Source organism: Mesoplodon bidens, assembly GCF_964165515.1.
Source record: "Mesoplodon bidens genome assembly, chromosome: 2".
In the NCBI taxonomy this organism is placed as follows: domain Eukaryota; kingdom Metazoa; phylum Chordata; class Mammalia; order Artiodactyla; family Ziphiidae; genus Mesoplodon; species Mesoplodon bidens.
This window is the reverse complement of record NC_138177.1, coordinates 150,724,085-150,741,430: the sequence shown is the minus strand read 5'-3', so window position 1 is coordinate 150,741,430 and position 17,346 is coordinate 150,724,085. Positions and strand designations below refer to the sequence as shown.

The 17,346-nt window shown below is 51.2% G+C and overlaps 1 protein-coding gene across 2 annotated transcripts in view; it reads right to left on the bottom strand.

Annotated features, from left to right (window-relative positions):
- Nucleotides 1-2,783, bottom strand: part of SLC6A9 (solute carrier family 6 member 9) — a 31,991-nt gene extending 29,208 nt beyond the window's left edge. Inside the window, exon 1 of one of the 2 annotated variants that reach the window (XM_081226613.1) lies at nt 2,542-2,783. The gene's annotated coding sequence lies outside the window, so the exon portion shown is untranslated. The remainder of the gene's footprint in view (nt 1-2,541) is intronic. The other variant, XM_081226612.1, reaches the window with a different exon arrangement.
- Between the last annotated feature and the right edge of the window lie 14,563 nt (nt 2,784-17,346).

Sequence of the window (17,346 nt, the reverse complement as noted above, 5' to 3'; positions counted from 1 at the left end):
GAGGAGAGGAAATCAATTAGGAATAGGCCAGGCCAGGGATGAGGGAGTTTGGCTCAGGAAGGTGATGCTGGGGTGGGGAGAGGTACAGAGATTTGAGAAAAATAAAGAACCTAAATTTGGTAGGAGACTTGGTGGTGAATTGGACTTAGGGGGTGAGGGATAAGGAGAGGTCTCTGGTTTCTGTTGGTATAATAGGAAGAAGCCTGTGCTAGTCCCAGAGACAGGAACGCTGGGGATGCTGCAGGTTTGGAGTGGGGAGAGGATGAGCTGGGTTCGAGTTGCCTGTCAGCCACCCAAGGGAGCATGGGGAGAGGGTAGTCACAGGACCCAGCCCACCTTTACTGTCTCATTGCTCAGTCTTCCTTTCCTCCAAACAGGACTGTCAGGTCAATCAATTTTAAGGGTCCATCTGGGCCAAGCCCTGGAGTCCTCGCTGGGGACGGAAAGGTGACAGGTTCTTTCCTGGCCTTCAAGGACCTCACAGTTTAGGAGAGATAGTGGAGGAAACATAATCTCCATTCACTGTGACGGAGGAAGTGGAGGGGCTGTGAGAGTGGGGGAGGGCCCTAGTTCTGCCTAGATTCAAGGTCGGCTACCTGCAGCCACTGGCGGCCACGTGGGACTATTCAGCATCCCCAGAGGGTTCTTGTCTTCATGACTTTGCTTAGGCAGTTCCCTCTTCCTTGAGCACCCTTGTCCCCATATCTATCTGTATATACCCCACCCGTCTTCAAAACCTGTCCCAATGTCATTATCGTCAAGAAGGCTTCCTTTCTCCTCCCATTTGCAGTCAATCTTTAAAATGCTACTCCCGGTTACCCCCAAAGCACGCTGTGTACATCTGATTAATATGCTCCTCACACGTAGCCGCTGTGGCATGGTTACTTGTGTCCCAATCTGCCTTCCCCACCAGCTGGAGAGATCATCCAGGGCAGAGGTGTGATTCTTCTGTGTCCCCAGAGCTGGGCACTGAGCCTCAGTCGCAGTGTAGGCCGAGTAAGGGGGCGTTTTCTCTGTGGTCCTTGGAAACATTTGGGCATGCTCAGTGTCGCTCTTTAGTCCCTTCCTAGAACCAGTCCCCTCACCCACTATCCTCCAATCTTCTGACGCTCCCTCACTTTGGGGTTCTTTAACCTCTCAGGTCCTTCTCTCCTTCTCCACTCCTCGCTCGCCAGCCTTTATCTTCTAGCGGCCGCAGCATCAGGCTTGTTTCGGCAAAGAAACAGACCTAGGCTTTGTGCGGGAGCTGTCAGAGAGCTGAGGACGCGGCTCCTTTAAGAGTGACCAGCGAGGGGGCGTGGCCTGCGGAGTACAGACCCGAAAGGGGGCGCGGCTCCTTTAAGAAACAGCCGGCAGGCTGAGAAGAGGCCCTGGAACGGCAGGAAGAGGCGAGGTCGCTTTCGGAGCTGTAGCACCGCCTGGAGCGCCCAGATTCCTCGAAGCGGGGCGCGTCCGCCTTAATCGGGGTGCGAGGTGTCGGGGGTGGGCGTTACATCAGCCGCCACGTGTGGGCCTCTCAGCTGGTGTGGAGGCGGCAGCCCCGCCCCCGGTCCCTGCCGTGGAAAAGTACCCGGGCGCCCAGGTCCCCGCCCCTTGCCCCGCCCCGAGCCGGCTCAGGCCCCTCCCGGCCCTCCGGGAAAGCCCCCTCCCGCCCGGCCCCGGCCCCGGCCCCGCCACCTGCTCCCGCGGGCCGTGGCTGCGGGGTGCGGGGCGCCGGCTGGGAGTGGGCGCCCCAGGCTGCTAGGCCCGTGCCCTCACCTGCGACCGCCTGGGCCCGCCCTACGCGCACCGGGAATGAAGGTTGGGCTGGGGAGGGCGCGGGTTACAACCCCCAAAGAACAACGCGGCCGTAGCCCCTTCCCCAAGCCGTGGCCGGGAGCCGAGGACAACAGCCCGAGGGCACCGAGACTCCCTGGCGCGGCTTCCCAGGACCTGCTGGCGCGCGGGAACCCTCAACCGGCCGCCGAGTGGGCGGGCAGATAGTGAGGCAGGCCGGCTGGAGGGGCCAGATAGGCAGCTTGGCCGGCCAGCGGCCGGCAGGGAGATGGAGAGCAGGAGCCCGCACGAGGGGCGCAGACACCCGGCCCACCGGTTCCCGGCGCCCGCAGGCCCCAGGCGCGCCGACCCACTGGCGCCTCAGACAGAAGCTCTGGTTCCGGCGCTGCCGGCACAGCCCCGCTCCCGCAGCCCCGGACCGAACCGGCGTCGGCACGCAGCTCCCCCTCCTCCAGGAGCGCCCCCCGCCCCGCGCCGCGTTCCCTCCCGCCTCAGCTCCTTGGTGACAGCGGTGACACCCAGACGCTCGCACCTACCCCGACCTTTCCGAAGAGACAGACATCCCTGTACGTGCACCCACACTCTTACCCCCAGATGCCCGCATGCATGCGCGATCACACACACACACACACACACACACACACACGCACGCTCGCCCGCCCGCTGGTCCTGGGGCTCAGCCCCGCGTAGCCACCAAACACCCAGACCGACGGCGGGACAGACAGAGGCGCGGGCGGCAGCGCCCCCCTCCCCCAGGCTCCTTACCATGCTGCAGCCCCCGGCCCAGGCTTGCCGGGTCCGCACCGCGGTGCGCCCAGGTGGCTTTCTTAAAGGGAAAGTTGCATCAGCCTCCTGAGGCTCAGTGCCGCCGCGAGTCCGCCCGCCCCGCCGCGCCGCTCGCCGCTCCTCCTGAGCTTGTTGTGTTTTGGTTTCAGGGAGGCGGGGGCCAAGAGTTTGGTGAAAGTTTGGAGAGTGGAGAAGGCTTGGGAGATCTAGCCAAGTCCCTCCCCTCTCTGAACAGCTCCCCTGGCCTCCCTGCGCCCCCCCCATCTCATCCCCACCCCCGGACGACTTCTCAGGCTCCTCCTCCCAGGGAATAAAATTACAAGTTGCTCCTGCTTTCAGATGATTGATCCCCACGAACCCCTGGGAGTGGGCTCCGCAAAGGAGCCCCCTTCTCCGCCCCTGCCTTGCTGCCCTTCAGCTGGGGCCCTTGGAGGAAGCAGATGTCCCCTTCGGGCTAGGCTGGAATGGAGCCAGAACGCCTGGGGCACTTGGGGGGCTGGAGCTGGAGTTAGCCTGCCAGGCCCCCGGCCTTCTGCGCCTGCGTTCCCCCTAGAGAGAAGTCAGAGCAAATTCCATTCCCTTTGAGCAGTGCCGCTAGGGACTGTGGGCACAGCTGGGTAAGGCCTGGGTCCTACTCCTTGGAACTGGAGGGCTGGGGGTCCTTTCTCCATGGACCCTCCTTTGACCACTGGTTTGCTCAACCCTACATTGGCCATTGTGTTACAAGTGCTGCAGTCGCCAACCTGGGCCCCCTCTTCTCTCCCTGGGGAGACATACCTGGGTTCCAGTTCCAGCTAATGGAGACTTTGCCAAAGGGAGCTTTGCTGAGCCTCAGTTTCCTTCCTGCAAAATAGACAAAATACATTGCTCCAGGCTGCCCCTGAGCAGCAAGGCTTGGCAGTTGGTAGAAAGGGGCTCCCACAATTGCTTACCTTGAGAGCCACCAGCTTTCAAGGAGAAGGGCCGGTTAGTATTGGCTGTCAGGGAACAGTTGTTGCCCCCAGCATCTGCTCAGGAAGGGGACCAGTCTCTTCTCAGCACCCTGAGTCTGTCCTCACTGTTGTCTGGCCAGGAAACCAGTTTTATTTGTTCCCTGGGGATAGTCAGCCTCCAAGAAGCTGATTCACATATGCCAAACTTGCACAAGATCAATTGACAAGTGAGATTCCACTTTATTAATTTACAATCAGAGGCACTGAACAAGATAGCAGGTATCAGGCACAGATACTTCCTGCCAAGGAGTGCTCTCAGGCCACACACAGTCCCTTCCACCAGGCTTCTCCAGGGCCCTACCAACTCAGAACTTACAACCTATTCACAGTAGAGACTTGATCAGATCTGGGAAGATCTGGAGACATTATTCTTGTCAGCAAGTTTATTTTCATTTTTACTCTGTCCCCAAACCTAGCAGGTACAGCATGTTTGTGATTTATATTCTCCTATGAACGGATTACAGGTGTCTTATGTGTATGTGTGGCCTCTTCCTGAGCAGTCTGTTGCTCCTGTGCCCCCCTGCCCCTGTGGACTTGAGTAGGTGGATCTGTGTTTGTGAGTGACTGTGTGTACTGCAGCAGCTCTGTGTAGTGGTGTGTGTTTGTGTGTGCAACTCTGGGGGCTGGGCTCCTGTGATCCAGGCCCCACCCCCTCGCCTGTCCTGCTAGGACATAAATTCTGTGGCTGGTCTCTCCCTCCCTCCCTCCCTCCCCCTGGGGCTTGTCAAAAAGGGCCACCACACAGGAAAGGCAGGATGGAGGCTGTTGAAAGATCCCCCATGGAGTGGAGTGGGGACAAGGAAGAGTGGGACAGTGGCCTCCTTTCCCCTTGAAGCAGTAGACTGGGGGTCAAGGGGCCCTGAGAAGAGGGCACTGAGGGTCAGTGGAGCTTCTGGGATCGACCTGGCCACCTCACCCTAAGGACTCCATATGAAGGGAGGGAGGCTCAGGATGCTCACAGCCAGACCCTGGGGAGGCTCTCAGAACCTGGGGCTGGTGGTGGGGTGGGGTGGGGTGAAAGAAGAGAGGGGGAGGGGTGCTCAGGGTTCAGCCCTCTGAGGCTCTATCAGGGAGAAAGAGCATTTGGGATTAATCTGGGGGCAGGGAGGCAGCCTCACACTTTAGCCCATGGGGTGGGGGAAAGAGATCTTCCCTGGGGGTGTTTGGGAAAGTTGGAGATATTGCCCACATGGGTTTTGCTAGACAGATGACATAACACAAATCATATCTGCATACATATAGAGAGATTGATAGATGTGTGTATTTTACACATCTTGATCTAGAAAGGGCTTCAGGCAGCTACACAGTGAGTTGAATCCTGAGGAAAAGCTTGTGAGAAAGATTCTGGTTTGAAAAACCGTCTCCACGAGTCAGGGACTGAAGCGGCTGTTTTTTTCCAACCAGAATGAGGCCCCAAGGGAGGCAGGTTTGGGCCTAGTCCAGGTCAGAGCTGGGATGGCCTTCATCCCTTCCCGTGAGCTCCCCGCCTTGGGCCACTGGCCCACAGGTTGGGAAGGGCATGGCCAGCCTGGGCCACTGTGAGGAGAATAGGGGGCTCAGGCCAGAGGACAGAGAGAAGGACTGATGGAGTCAGACATCTCGCTGGCTTGCTTCTTCCTGGGGCAGGGCAGTAAGAGGACAGGCAGCAGCCGGGGCCCACCCACTGTGGGCTAAGGCGTGTCTCAGGAGCCTCTAGTTGCAGTGCAATTTCCTGGGAGGGCTGGGCCCAGCATCAGATCCCCTGGTGCTGACTGGTGTCACTTATCGTCATCAGCCTGCAGGAGCAAGGCCTCTGTTGAGCCACAGGGAGTGTGCTTAGGTGCATGTCTGGTGGGATTAGGGATAAGGGCAGACGTGGGCCACTTCTAGAAGGCACTGTAGGAGCCGGCAGCACTGGCCACCTTGGTGGAGGGGTGCTGAGGGACCCTGCTGAGAAGGTGGGGGAAGGTGGACATTGCTTTGAGTTACAGCCTGGCCTGACCAGGCTCGGAGCCCCAGCCTCAGGAGCTGCAGAAGCTCACCTGGGCTCTGCTCTCAGATTCTTCCTCCCTTGAACTTGGAGCCTAGTGGTCAGTGCCTGGCACCTTCCCTGCCCTGTCCCAATGCAAGGGAGCAAGCTAGGTTGGTTCCAGATCCAAGAGCTGTCTCTGGGGCTTCATGTGCCCTTCAGGCCATCCTGTTGTGCTTTCTCTGGCCCTGGTTCAGGGGGCAGCATGAGCCAATTACAGGAATCAGAGCAGGGTTCCAGGCTGGACCTCAGCAGCTGCAGGTAAAATTAGGCATACAGACTGGAAACATTGACTTTGGCCTGGCTGGGGTACAGCCCTGATGTCCAGAGCATTCAATGTCCAAATTCCTAAATACCTTAGACCTCCCAAAATCCAGAATTCCCAATGCCAAGGGTGCCAGAGCTACCAACACTGCAGAGAACCCCAAACCCAGAGTTCCAGCACCCAGAGCCCCCTAATGCCCAGGGCACCTAATGTCTAGACCACGGATGTTCCTAACATCCAACTCTCAAAGTGCCAGTGTCCCGATTCACTGGAAAGGAATCTGGAGGGGAGGGAGCGGTGGCTCTGATGACCCAGGTCCCTTCAGTGACTGACATTGCCTTAGGAGTGGCCATCATGGAAGCTGGGGCCTGGGGTGGTGCTGGAAGCAGCTTGATGATCCCATCCTGTCCTGAGGAGGGATGGAGACTGGCAGCTTTTCCTCCAGTCCCTCCCCACCCCGGTCACATGACCTGTGTAATTGCACGTCCGTCCACTTACTCACCACGTATGAATGTACATCTACACTGTGCTGGGAACTGTGCTGATTTCTAGGAACTCAGTCCTGAGAGAAAAGGAGTTCCTGCTCTCCTGTATGGGATGTGCGACCATGTGCCTATGTCACCTGCCCATGTGGGGCAACACATCTCTGTCTGTGACCCATGTGTGGCCACAGGCTTGGCTGTGAGAATGAATGGCTGCTGGCGTGTGATAATGTGGATGTGAGGCCGTGAGCACAGACTGTCAGCAGGTTGACATATCTGACTGTCACAGCGGGTCTGACTCTGTCCATCCATCTGGCCATCCTTATGATCCCTCCCTGCCTCACTGCTGAGGAGATGTAAAGCCCCCTCTTCCCCAGGATCGGGCCTCCCTGTGGGGAGCAGGGGGCTGATTCAGAGCTAGAGGCTGACACCCAGAGCCGCCCTGTAGAGGGACGGGAGATTCCTCCCACTGCCCCTGCCCCCGCTGGACCCAGAGCCTCTTTAGATTGGGAGGAGTGGCTATAAGTGGAGCAGCCAACACCAAAAATAGCCATCCACCCTGGGGAGGATCCTGTGACACCACCCCGTCTTCCCAGTCCAGCCCAACCCGGCTTGCTGACCTGGAGCCTGGGTAAGGCTCCTGTCTGACTCCACTCCTCCTGTCTGAGTAACCCCTTCAGACTTGAAGGAGGGACAAAGCCATGATGTGACTACAAATGATGACATCATAGGGAGTTAGGACAGTATGGGGCGTGACACAGGGCCCCTCACGCATGGGTGGTGTATGGCAGCCCGAGTGGGTGGGGCTCCACCTGCTGGCAGCACCCCACAACTCCCAGCAGCTGAGGATGGATAAGGCTGTACTGGGGACCCTGCCTTATCAGTTTCCCCCATGTGTCTGATAAGCCTCTTACCGTGGGCTAGCTCAGGGAGCAGGCAGGGAGCAGGCTGGAAGAGGGAAAAGGGTCATTTGGGGCTGGCTGAGCTCCAGGAAGGGGGTGGGAGGGGTCCCTGGGAGGGCGATGGCTGCCTGCATCCTTATCCCAGGTCTTCCACTTAATAGCCAGGTAAAGTGGAACCTCGGTTTCCTCAAAATTCCTCAACAGGAAGTATCAGTGTGACCATCAATCATAGTGTTGTTGTGAGGATTAAATACGGGTGAAGTGGGCACAGAAGAGGGCCTGGTACCTAGTAGGTGCTTATCCTCCTTCCTAGGTGAGATCAGGGTCCTACCTACGAGGTACCCATTTGGCCCAGCAGCACACCTGGCTGGCCTAGGCCTTGCTGGGGTTTCCAGAATCTGTGCAGGCCCATCCCCAGCCCCAGCCCCACACCTTCCCAGTCTGCGCTTGCCTCCAGACTCCCCTGGAATCCTGGACCTTCTGGCAGGGTTTCTTCCGGCGCCCCCCACTGACATCTTGGAACCCTGGTGCCCTCTGGTGACAAAAGCCATACATGGCAGTTACAGCCCTATCCCTAGGGCACATCTGGCCAGACAAGGTGCTGTCCCTTGTCTGGTTATTTTATGTCTTCCTCACATCATGTTTACAAGGTAGAGATTATCTCCATTTTCTAGAACTAAGGCTCAGGCAGGTTAAATAATTTGCCCAAAGTGAAAGAACTAAAAAGTGGTAGAACCTGAACCTGAACGCAGGTTGGCTGGTCTCTACAACCTATGCTCTCACCTTGCGAACAGTATGCACACAAGGTCACATGGTGACCCAGTCGGTGTTTATGTGCCGTACTGACAATTTGAGTGCAACTATGATTGGGTGTGTGCTCATTGAAATTCTTCAACTGTGAATACAAAATCGTGTGACTTGGTTTTGAGCACAATGAGGTTGGGTGTTTGACTATGGGGACTTTTTGTGTGGCTTTAGTGTGGCCGTATGATCTTATTGTGTGAGCGTAACCATGGTTAGGCTCGTCATTTATGCCGTGTGAGATTAGCCATGGCAAAGTCTAGCTCTGTGTGTGTGTGTGTGTGTGAGAGAGAGAGAGGGAGAAAGAGAAACTGTTGTGGACGGGTGTGTGGCTAGCTAGAGAGACTGTGTGGGGGAAGGTGACCGAGGGCCCTGAGTTCCCAGCACCACTCGCTTTTGCGGTCCCAGGATTGTATCTGCTCACCATGACACACATGATGGATGGCTTCACATGCTTGATACACTCCCATGGGCCTCCCGGTTCTTAATCCTCCCCTCTCCCTGACTTTTTTTGGAGGAAGTAAAGCAAATAGTACCACAAATGGAGCTAGCTTTCATTTTTTCCATAGGATATTTGTGAGAGCATTTTATAAACCTTTGAGTGATAACTCCAAAAAAAAATCATTTAAAAAGAAAAGTAGGGGCTTCCCTGGTGGCACAGTGGTTGAGAGTCCGCCTGCCGATGCAGGGGACACGGGTTTGTGCCCCGGTCCGGGAGGATCCCACATGCCGCGGAGCGGCTGGGCCCGTGAGCCATGGCCGCTGAGCCTGCACCTCCGGAGCCTGTGCTCCGCAACGGGAGAGGCCACTACAGTGAGAGGCCCGCGTACCGCAAAAAAAGAAAAGAAAAGAAAAGTAAATATGGCTATTCTAATTCTTTAATTTGAATTCGAGTGTCAGTTCTTATTCATTCTCCGGGTGTTGTTCACAAATCCCTGGGGGTCTCCAAGACCCTTCTAGGGGATCCACAAGGCAAAAACGTTGTTCATAATACTAATAAATTGTTCTTTGCCATTTTCACTTGGTTGATCTTTGTGCTGATGATGCAAGAACATCAGTGGGTAGAATTGGTGGCACCCAAGTAGGAATCAAGGCGTGGCTCCCAACTGTACCAGCAGTCTCTGTATTTTTCTCTGCCACTATGCATGCACAGTACAAAAATAAAAAGAGAGAAAGAAAAAGGGCTGGTTTCACTGTTGATAAAGCAACAAAATTATTAATTTTATTAAATGGCAACTCTTTTTTTAAAAAATTTTATTTATTTTTATTTTATTTTTTTATTTATTTTTGGCTGCATTGGATCTTTTTTGCTGAGTGCAGGCTTTCTCTAGTTGCAGTGAGCGGGGGCTACTCTTCTTTGTGTTGCGCGGGCTTCTCACTGTGGTGGCTTCTCTTGTTGCGGAGCATGGGCTCTAGGCGTGTGGGCTTCAGTAGTTGTGGCTCATGGACTCTAGAGCACAGGCTCAGTAGTTGTGGCACGTGGGCTCAGTAGTTGTGGCTCGCAGGCTCTGGAGTGCAGGCTCAGTAGTGCACGGGCTTAGTTGTGGTGCACGGGCTTAGTTGCTCCGCGGCATGTGGGATCTTCCCGGACAAGGGCTTGAACCCCTGTCCCCTGCATTGGCAGGCAGATTCTTAACCACTGCGCCACCAGGGAAGCCCTAAATCTCAACTCTTGAGTATGTCTTTTTAATATTTTGTGTGGCAAAGGAGAAGTATGCATACTGAAGTATGATAGATATCTCCAGGAAAAGCACTCAAAAAGATTTTGAGTTGTGAGCCAAAAGTCACTTTTCTCACTGAATGACTACTTTCACTTAAAAGAACACATGACAAGAAAAGTTATTCAGACTTGGGTATTTGGCATGATTTTCTCAAAAGTGAATGAAATGAGCCTGTCACTTCAAGGGAAGGAAACTATTAGTGTTTGTGGCCAGTGATACAATTAGAGCTTTCAAGTGAAAATTAGAATTTCGAAAACTTCCGTCTGCTACAGTGAGTTTGAAAGCTTCCCAAGTTTGATGAGATTGGTAATGACATTAATGAACGTATGGGCTTTTTTGTTTCTTGGATTTTTGTTTTGTTGGTTGGTTGGTTGGTTGCTGGTTGGTGTGTATAATGAAATGTGTCAACATTTGGAAGATCTGATAACTCAGTGAACCAATATTTTCCAAATGACCAGGGTATGATGTTACAGAATCATGCATGGATGAAAGAACCATTCAAAATGCAAGACAGACCAATGGACTTTAATATAACAGAGTATAAACAGTTCATTGATATAGTTTCAGATTCCACACTGTCACTAACCTTTAAGAAACGACACCTGTAGAGTTTTGGTGTAGTATCAAAGAGGAAAGCCACAGTAAACTGAAAAGGCTATTAAACGACTTCTCCCTTTTCCAACTACATACATTGTGAGGCTGAGTTTCCTTCACATCTTTCAACCAAAACCATTTAACGCAACAGATTGAAAGCAGAAGCATATATGAGAATCAATATGAATCAGTATGAATGTCAATAGATAAAACTCAAACAAAACTTTTGGGTCCTCAGTTATTTATAAGTGTAAAGGGTCCTGAGACCAAAAAGTTTGAGAACAGCCAAATTAGAATTTTACTTAAAAAAAAGACAAAACTGTATTTAAAAACCTGCTAAGAAACTAGATCTTAATTGTCCCTAGAAGAAATAATAATTATGGGACATGATAGAAGTGTTAGCTAACGCTGCAATGGCGATCACATTGCAATATATAAATGTATTGAATTAATATGCGGTCCATCTTAAACTTACCCAAAGTTATATGTTAATTATATCTCAGTTTTTTAAAAGGAGACTTTTTAAATTGTTATTATTAATGTATTATACTATTGGAGAATAAGCTTATTTTACTGCTTCCATCACAATGCATATAAGCCACAGATTTTCAGCATATTCAGTGTGATTGGTGACATTTTCTCTCCCTTGTGGGATGTGCACCTTGTCACCTTCTCCCCACACAGCCTGGTCTTCCTTCATGAGAAGAAAAATTGATCCCTCCGTAGCTACTGCTTCCAGGACCAGTGACGCAGGCCAGCAGGCTGGCTAGGCTCTTTGTAATTACTGGTGCACCTGCTCATCCTGTCTCTCCTGTTTCTAAGCACACTTTTTTTTTTTGCGGTATGCGGGCTTCTCACCGTTGTGGCCTCTCCCATTGCGGAGCACAGACTCCGGACACGCAGGTCCAGCTGCCACGGCTCACAGGCCCAGCCGCTCCGCGGCATGTGGGATCCCCCCCGGACCAGGGCACGAACCCACGTCCCCTGCATCGGCAGGTGGACTCCCAACCACTGCGCCACCAGGGAAGCCCTCTAAGCACACTTTTTAAAAAGCCATTATTTGTTGAGTACTGTGTTAACAACTTTATATTCATTTTCTCATTTAATCCTCACAATGATTCTACAGCCTAGAAACTATGATTCTCATTTTATAGGTAAGAAACTCAACCTCGGAAAGGTTAGGAGAAGGCTTTAGGAATGTAAGTGACCTTAAACCCCTTTTAATTTATACATTCAAAAAGTTATTCACCTAAAACTTAGTACTTTAATAATTGTTCTTAGTAACAAATTACCGCTGAAGGGAGACACCAGCACAGATCCATACCTAAGCTTCACCTGAGCCTCCACCTTTGGATCCTTGTCCCTGAGATCCCACTGAAGCCCATGTTATGTTGAGGGCATGTCTGAGCCCTAGTACTGATGTCTTGCCTGGATTGTTTCCAGAAGCTTTATGCACAGCCTTCACACCCCCATCTCCACCCGCACCCCCCATCCTCTCCACCGGCATCTCTCTGAGCCCTTACCTGGGGCAACATGCTTGAGCTCTTCACCTGATCTTACATACCTGAGCCCTTTGATCAGTCATCACACCAAAACCCCTCTCCTGGTGTTGAAATATGGGTGGATTCAGACTCCAGGGCCGCCCCTTTCAGGGAGCAGCAGAGGAAGTGGAAGCTGGAGGGTGAGGGCAGTGGGTAGAGACAGGGTGTGAGCTGAGAGAAGCAGGAATGGAGAGGAACCCTGGGCTCTCAGCCCCCAGCCACGGTCAGGAACGTTCCCAGACAGTGCTGACCTCTCACCCCAACCTGCTTCAGCTCAGGATCCACTGCCCCCACCGCCCCCACTTCAAGGACCAGCAGCTGCCTCTGGAGCAACTGGGGCATCACCATAGCAACCAGGCCAGGCCAGGATGGGGGTGGGGTGGGGCTGCTTTAAAGTCTTTTGTGGCTTCAAAACATAGGCCTGATCCTCTCATCTTGGTCATGTTCAGGGGCCCTGTGGATTGGGGGATCCAGGCAAGTAGGGACCATCTGCTCCCCGCCATGTCTCTCAACTCAGGGAAGGATGTTTCTCTGGTCTCAACAAGATCCTTCCCAACACAGTCCAGTGGGAAATTCAAGCTCTCTGTCCCACCCCCCCACCGCCCCAACACTCTAGATGCTGGCGAACGTCTCCTCCTGGCGTTCTGATGGCAGAGCTGGAAGGGAGGCAGGGAGGGTCTGACCTCTTGCCTCCGCCCCCCTGGGCTGTGATGTATTAGGGATGAGATCTTGTCAATGGAGTACCTGACAGGAGGAGTCGAGGACTGACTGTGGGGATGAGGGCTGCTCAGGGCTTGGTGACCTAGACAGAGGCCTTGTGTGGTGATTAGCTGTCACGCTGGGTCTAAGCTCCTTACCCTCAGACTCTAGCCTCCCCCGCCCCAGGTCTAATCCAGAGGTGGGGGGAAGGGCCCTGATGGGTCTCCAGAGACATATTTAGCATAACCAGCTGTGGCCCTGGGGGGATGGGCCTCTCTCTGTCCCTATCTCTGTGAGTCTCTCTGCTTCTGTGGGCTTCTCTGCCCCTCCCTGCCTCTGTGTCTCCGTTTCCCCGTCTCTGCGTGTATTTTGTGCCTTGTCTCTGTGAGGAGCTCTGCGGCCCTGACTCCATGAATCTCTGGTTGGTGACACAGGGCATGGACACCACTAGGTAATGGGCAACACAGATCTCAGTGACAGGACTGTGGGTGACAGGAAGTCTTGGGGACACAGACTGGTAGGTGACATGAGGTCTTAGACAACACGGTCTCAGTGGCAATGCATTGTGGGTGACCCAGGTTTGGGGGACGTTGGGCTGTTTGTATTTGACACTCAGATTGGGTGACCCTGAGTTGTGGCTAACACAGGATCTGGGAGACTCGACGATAGCAATGCAAAATGAATTTGGAGGCAGTAGAGCGACAGCAATGGTTCTCAACTGGGGCAGTTTGCCCCTTCCGTCCCGGGACATTTGGCTGTGCCTAGAGACACTTTTGATGGTCACAAGCGAGGGAAGATATGCTACATAGCGTGTAGAGGCCGGGGATGCTGCTCCATATTCCACGTGCACAGGCCGGTCCCCCACAATAAAGAACCGTCAGGCCCAAATGCAGTGAACGAACTCTGAAGCCCAACTGCTCAGGTTGAAATCCCAGCTCTCGCCCTCTGCGACCTTGGGCAAATTTTCTCAGGTCTAACATGGAGTACCCAGGCAGTATCCTTCTGAGGTTATTGGGATTGCTGAGCTGACACTTGTAAAGTATTTAGAATAGTGCCTGGCACAGAGTAGGTGCTGTTTATTGACTCAGGCCTGGAGAGAACAAGAGTAGGTTTAGATTCAGGGACTCAAACGTTCTCTCCCTTTCTCATTACAGCTTCTGCTTCAGACAGGCTTCTTCCATTTCAGGACAACACATGGCCAAAAGCAGCTCCCGTAATACTGTTACCCACCAGGGTTCTTGGCCTTCCTTAATCAACAGAAATTAAGAGGCCAGACAAGAAATTCAGGCAAGACTTTATCGGGGCCCCTGCTGCAGCAAGGGAGAGAGAAAATAAGTGACACGTTCCCTTGCTCACTCCCCGAGGGGGGAGGGAGCTGGTTCCTTATGTGGGCTGAGGGTAGGGGTGTGTCCAGGGCTCCAGATGGAGTGGTGACTTAAGTTGTTTAACCACCCCTTTGGTATTGTTGAGTGCAGGGGGCATGTGTAGTACCCTGTTTTTGCTCCTGACACCCTGCTTTTGCTCTGGGCTCTTCAGAAGTGGCAGTTGAGTTTTTGGTCTTTTTGTATCTTGTTGTCCATAATTTGCCCCAACTGCACATGCACGCAGTTAGTTTTCATCCCTTATAGTTTCTTTGTATTTTGTTGCTCCAGGAGACGTTTGTCCAGGTGCAAGCACTGCAGCAAAGAGTCCCAGGTCCCAGGTCCTGGCCTGTCTCATTATGTCATGTGGGCTCATCGATTTCAGAGGAAGAGACAAGTACTTATAAATCCCAAAGAATGGCTCTGACTGGCTAAGTCTGGGTCACATGATCATCTGTGTTTTGCAGGACACCACATAAATAGATTAACTCTTCTATTCTTCATGACAACTCTTTGGAGTAGAACTTTTACTTTCCTCTTTTAACAGGTAAGGAAACTGGTGCACAGAGGTTCAGTAACTTACTGGTACCTTGCAAACCCAGGATTTGATCCAAGGCAGTCTGGTTTAAAAACATGCACTCTCCATAACCACCATCTTGAATGTTTATATTTAGATATGTCGGGTTTTATTTTAAAATGTGCAATAAGAAGCAATGTTGTATTTATTAGCAAGACGCAGTCACAGAAACGTTTTCATTACAAAAAGTTGCTCATTTTTGTTTTTCTAAGATAAAGCAGTTGTGCTAATAGCATTAAGCCATCCATTTTCTTGAGTGGGCTGATGAGACATTGGTTGTGATTTTCTTGGGGAGAGAAAACAATAAGAGCTGGTCCTGGGGTGAAGAGTGGGCTAGGAGGGAGGAAGGGACCTTGGTGGTGAGCAGGAGAACTAGGTCTACATAGGACCTAGCCTGGTGCTGAGATAGGGTTGCCATTGTTGACAAATCCTTTACGTTTGGATGATGACCCAAGACCAGACTCAACATTTTGACTTTTCCTGGAGCATTGACAGGGATCCAGCACAGTCGAATCAACTTTACTAATAATACATCTGCCATTAGTCACATACATCTTAAGGGAAAGAATGCCTGGATTGTGAGAGTATCTTGCCCTGGGGCCAGGGGCGAGAGACTAGGGGGCATGGATGGGGTGCTACTTATGTCCTTATTCATATCACCTAATCATTCTTAGGTGCTTAGTATAAGTAATAGGTGGAAACATGAGTGGTTTCTGCAACAAATTGGTGTCGGGGTGGGGTTATAGTCCCCTCTAGTGGACACTTTGTAAATTTACACAATATCAGATTTTGGATGTGGCACATTAACGTAGGCTAAATCCACCCAAGGCAAGGCAAACTTTTTTACCAGGGGGTTGGCCTCCAGAGTGTTTGGAAAACAGGCCCATAAGAAACACTGTGTGTGTATGTGTGTGTGTGTGTGTGTGTGTGTGTGTTGTGAGCTGTGTAGCTTCTCCTAACTTCACCACGCAGAAGTCAAGAAATGGTTAGAGAGACAAGATGTGGGAGTAGCTGATGGCAATATCCCAAGGATTTTATTTAAAATGTGAGAAAAGCAAAGGCTGTGGAGATAGGAACTTTTTCCCTCTCTTGATGTAGACTAAGTAAGGTGATTTAAATATGAAGGCACAGCCAGTAACTTTCCAAACAGAATTGGATGTGTGCCTGGGGGGATTCTGGATGTCAGTTAAACTGAGAAATACTCCAATTCCACTGATTCCCTTGATTAACCCCGAACAAGAAAATAAAATGTGCTGTGGTGCCGTGCCATTATTAAAAAATTAAAAATTAAAGAAACCAAATAAGTAAAGGACCAAGAGATAGTATACCCACAGTAAATAAAGGGATGTTTTTGCCAGGATGGGGAAATAGAAGGGTTTGGGGGGAAGGGCATATAAGAGGAGATGAGTTAGAAGTTTCCTCCTAATGGTGAATGTTTTTGTCTTTAAATGTGTATTTAATTTTTTCTCCTTCTGAGAAGGTAACACACTCTTTGTTTCCAGCCAGAAACTGTCTTTGATATGATTGGATTTAGAGCTAGTTGGTTAAAACTTAGTATCTGGGGATTTAGAAAATATTTTGTTTGCTTGAATGGCTTCTCTTAAGCCAGTGGATGAATTGCTTTATTATGAGCCTAAATTGCTCTTGGCAAAATTGTCTTTATGTGTTTAACTGACCAAGGTATAATTTGTTTCATTTATGAACACAGTAAGATTTATCTATGAATTAGAGACATTGAAAAAGTTGATTTATTCTGATAATGATGTTAAGATTTTTTGGTTTTGTGTGTGCAAATAATCCATTAGTTTGATAAAATTTAATTGAAATCACTCATTAATGCATCATTATAACTTGAACACATCTGTGCAAACATAACGTTTTAGTCTGTTCATGTTGCTCTAACAAAATACCATACACAGGGAGGCTCAAACTTCAGACATTTATTTCTCACATTTCTGGAGGCTGAGATGTCCAAGATCAAGGTGCTGGCAGATTCAGTTCTTGGTGAGAGCCTTCTTCCTGGCTTCCTGGCTTGCAGAAAGTCACCTTTTTGCTGCATCTGCACATGGTGGGGAGGAAGGAAGGAAGGGAGGGAGGAAGGGGGAGGGAAGGAGGGAGGGAGGGAAAGAGAGAGATGGAGAGGTTACGCTTTTTGGTTTCTTCTCATTGAGTCACTAATCCCATTATGGGGGCCTCACCCTCATGACCTCATCTAAACCCAATTACCTCCCCCAAGCCCCACCTCATAGTGTAACAAAGAACAAACCTGACTCCATATTGGACCTATTCCTTTAGCTCTAACCTTTGTGCTCTGTTTCCTGTGCTTAGTCATGCTGGCTCTGCACCTTGGAAAGGAATGTTGCCTATAGCCTGAAATACACATAATAGCCCCTTTTCAAGGCTCTGCCTCCCAGGCTTGACTATTAAAGGTATAACAATTTTCATTCATATAGAGATAAAAAGTTGTAGATCAGAATAACATTTGTCTTGTTGGAGATTTACAGGAATATGGTGACCAGACCTAGAGTGGACAGCTACAAGAACAAAGGATTATCACATTCCCTCTGGGGTCTGGCCAGCACCAGGAAGTATGCAACAACCAGCCACATCCCCTACTTTTTTCAGTATAAAAGAAGCCTGAATTCTAACTGGGGTGAGGTGGTTCTTTGGGACACCTGTCATGTGGCGAGCAGTATGAGCTTGGACACGGTAACAATAATATCATCATATTGGGGGTTAGGGCTTTGACATATGAATTTTGGGGGACACAAACATTCAGTCTGTATAATAAGTATCCAGTAAAGATGCCTCCCAGTCACTACCTTCTCTGTCCTCCCCAAA